The sequence below is a fragment of the Anolis carolinensis genome, chromosome 6 (assembly GCF_035594765.1).
Source record: "Anolis carolinensis isolate JA03-04 chromosome 6, rAnoCar3.1.pri, whole genome shotgun sequence".
Lineage (NCBI taxonomy): Eukaryota > Metazoa > Chordata > Lepidosauria > Squamata > Dactyloidae > Anolis > Anolis carolinensis.
Window position 1 is genome coordinate 71,367,600 of NC_085846.1, and position 3,377 is coordinate 71,370,976.

Consider the following 3,377-nt stretch of genomic DNA (forward strand, 5'->3'; position numbering starts at 1 on the left):
AACCCTGTGATCCCGGCCATGAAAGCCTTTGACAACACAAAGCTGAATCTCTACACTGTAGAATAAAATCAGCTTGACACCACTTTAACTGTCATGGCTCAATGCTGTGGATTCAAGAGGCCCTTCCAGACAGCCATATAACCCAGAATATCAAGGCAGAAAATCCTACCATATCTGCTTTGGACTGGGTTATCTGAGTGCACACTGCTATGTATTCCAATTCAAAGCAAATACTGTGGGATTTTATTCAGCGGTGTAGAAGGGGCCCTGGGATTGAGTTTGGTGAAGTATTTGGCAGATAAGGTTAAAAACTTTGTAAAGCTACAACTTCCAGGATTCCACTGCGTTGAGCCATATGAGTTTAAGTGGTTTCAAACTGCATTAATTTTAGTGTAGTTGTCCTTAAGTCTACGGCTGAACTCTTGCTTCCCCCAAAAGGGAAAGTTACTGCATGCTGAATCAGCACATGAATAGAATCGAAAACAATGTCCAGTTGGGTTGCTGTGAGTTTTCCGGACTGTATGGCCATGCTCCAAAAGCATTCTCTCCTGACGTTTTGCCCACGTCAATGGCAGGCATCCTCAGAGGTTATGATGTCTGTTGGAAGCCACTCAAGTGGGAAAAAATGAAGGAATTACTGAGCGGCATTCCATGGACGCTGATATTAAAAAACAAGGGAGTTAAGGATGGATGGGAGTTTTTCAAAAGTGAAATACTCAAGGCGCAAATGCAAACAGTGCCAACAAAGAAGAAAAATAAGACAAGTGCAAAGAAGCCAGAATGGATGTCCAAAGAACTTCTAACTGAGCTAAAGCTCAAAAGTGACATGCACAAGAAGTGGAAAAGGGGAGAAATCACCAAAGAAGAATTCAAACGTATAGCCAACTCCTGTAGGGAAAAGGTTCGCAAGGCTAAAGCGCAAAATGAGCTCAGGCTTGCCAGGGACATAAAAAACAACAAAAAAGGTTTTTTTGCTTATGTTGGTAGAAAAAGGAAGAAAAAGGAGGCGATAGGGCCACTGCAAGGAGTAGATGGGGTGATGGTGACAGGGGATAGGGAAAAGGCAGAACTGCTTAATGCCTTCTTTGCCTCGGTCTTCTCACAAAAAGAAAGCCATCTTCAACCTCAGCAACATGGAATGGACGAAGGATTGGGGGAAATCCAACCCCAAATAGGGAAACAAGTTGTCCAGGAACACCTGGCCACTCTAAACGAATTCAAGTCCCCAGGGCCAGATCAGCTACATCCAAGAGTATTGAAGGAACTAGCGGAAGTTATTTCAGAACCACTGGCAATCATCTTCGAGAGTTCTTGGAGAACAGGAGAAGTCCCAGCAGATTGGAGGAGGGCGAATGTGGTCCCTATCTTCAAGAAGGGAAAAAAGAACGACCCAAACAATTACCGTCCGGTCAGCCTCACATCAATACCAGGCAAGATTCTGGAAAAGATCATTAAGGAAGTGGTCTGCAAACACTTAGAAACAAATGCGGTCATTGCTAATAGTCAACACGGATTTACCAAAAACAAGTCATGCCAGACTAATCTGATCTCTTTTTTCGATAGAGTTACGAGTTGGGTCGATACAGGGAATGCCGTGGATGTAGCATATCTAGATTTCAGTAAGGCCTTCGACAAAGTCCCCCACGACCTTCTGGCAAACAAACTAGTAAAATGTGGGCTAGACAAAACTACGGTTAGGTGGATCTGTAATTGGCTAAGCGAACGAACCCAAAGGGTGCTCACCAATGCGTCGTCTTCATCATGGAAAGAAGTGACAAGTGGAGTGCCGCAGGGCTCCGTCCTGGGCCCGGTTCTGTTCAACATCTTTATTAACGACTTAGACGAAGGGTTAGAAGGCACGATCATCAAGTTTGCAGATGACACCAAACTCGGAGGGATAGCTAACACTCCAGAAGACAGGAGCAGAATTCAAAACGATCTTGACAGACTAGAGAGATGGGCCGAAACTAACAAAATGAAGTTCAACAGGGACAAATGCAAGATACTTCACTTCGGCAGAAAAAATGGAAATCAAAGATACAGAATGGGGGACGCCTGGCTTGACAGCAGTGTGTGCGAAAAAGATCTTGGAGTCCTCGTGGACAACAAGTTAAACATGAGCCTACAATGTGATGCGGCAGCTAAAAAAGCCAATGGGATTTTGGCCTGCATCAATAGGGGAATAACGTCTAGATCCAGGGAAGTCATGCTCCCCCTCTATTCTGCCTTGGTCAGACCACACCTGGAATACTGTGTCCAGTTTTGGGCACCGCAGATGAAGGGAGATGCTGACAAGCTGGAAAGCGTCCAGAGGAGGGCGACTAAAATGATTAAGGGTCTGGAGAACAAGCCCTATGAGGAGAGGCTTAAAGAGCTGGGCATGTTTAGCCTGCAGAAGAGAAGGCTGAGAGGAGACATGATAGCCATGTACAAATATGTGAGGGGAAGTCATAGGGAGGAGGGAGCAAGCTTATTTTCTGCTGCCCTGCAGACTAGGACACGGAACAATGGCTTCAAACTACAGGAAAGGAGATTCCACCTGAACATCAGGAAGAACTTCCTCACTGTGAGGGCTGTTCGGCAGTGGAACTCTCTCCCCCGGACTGTGGTGGAGGCTCCTTCTTTGGAGGCTTTTAAGCAGAGGCTGGATGGCCATCTGTCGGGGGTGCTTTGAATGCGATTTCCTGCTTCTTAGCGGGGGGTTGGACTAGATGGCCCTTGAGGTCTCTTCCAACTCTACTATTCTATGATTCTATGAATTATATATCTCTGGAAAGTCCAGGTTGGGAGAAAGAACTCTTGTCTGAAGCAAGTGTGAATGTTGCAGTTGGCCACCTTGATTAGTCATGCAGCTTCAAAGCCTGACTGCTTCCTGCCTGGGGGAATCCTTTGTTGGGAGGAGTTAACTGGCTCTGATTGTTGCATGCCTGGAATTCCCGTTTTCTGAGTGTTGTTCTATATTTACTGTCCCGATTTCAGAGTTTTTTTAAATCTTGGTAGCCAGATTTTGTTTTCATGATTTCCTCCTTTCTGTTGAAATTGCTTGTAGGTTTCAGTGGCTTCTCTGTGTAGTCTGACATGGGGATTGTTGTTAAGAGTGGTCCATCATTTCTGTGTTCTCAAATAATATGCGGTGTCCAGGTGGGTTCATCAAGTCCTCTGCTATGGCCGACTTCTCTGGCTGGATTAGCCTGCAGTGCCTTTCATGTTCCTTGATTCGTGTTTGGGCAATGCTGCGTTTGGTGGTCCCTATGTAGACTTGTCCATTTGGTCTGTGTGACAAACTCCAGCATTAAAAAGAAGCGGACGCTTTTCCTTTCCCGCAGCAGACAAGACACGGGGGGAAGCCTTATTCTGCGCATGCGCAAGCAACCTAG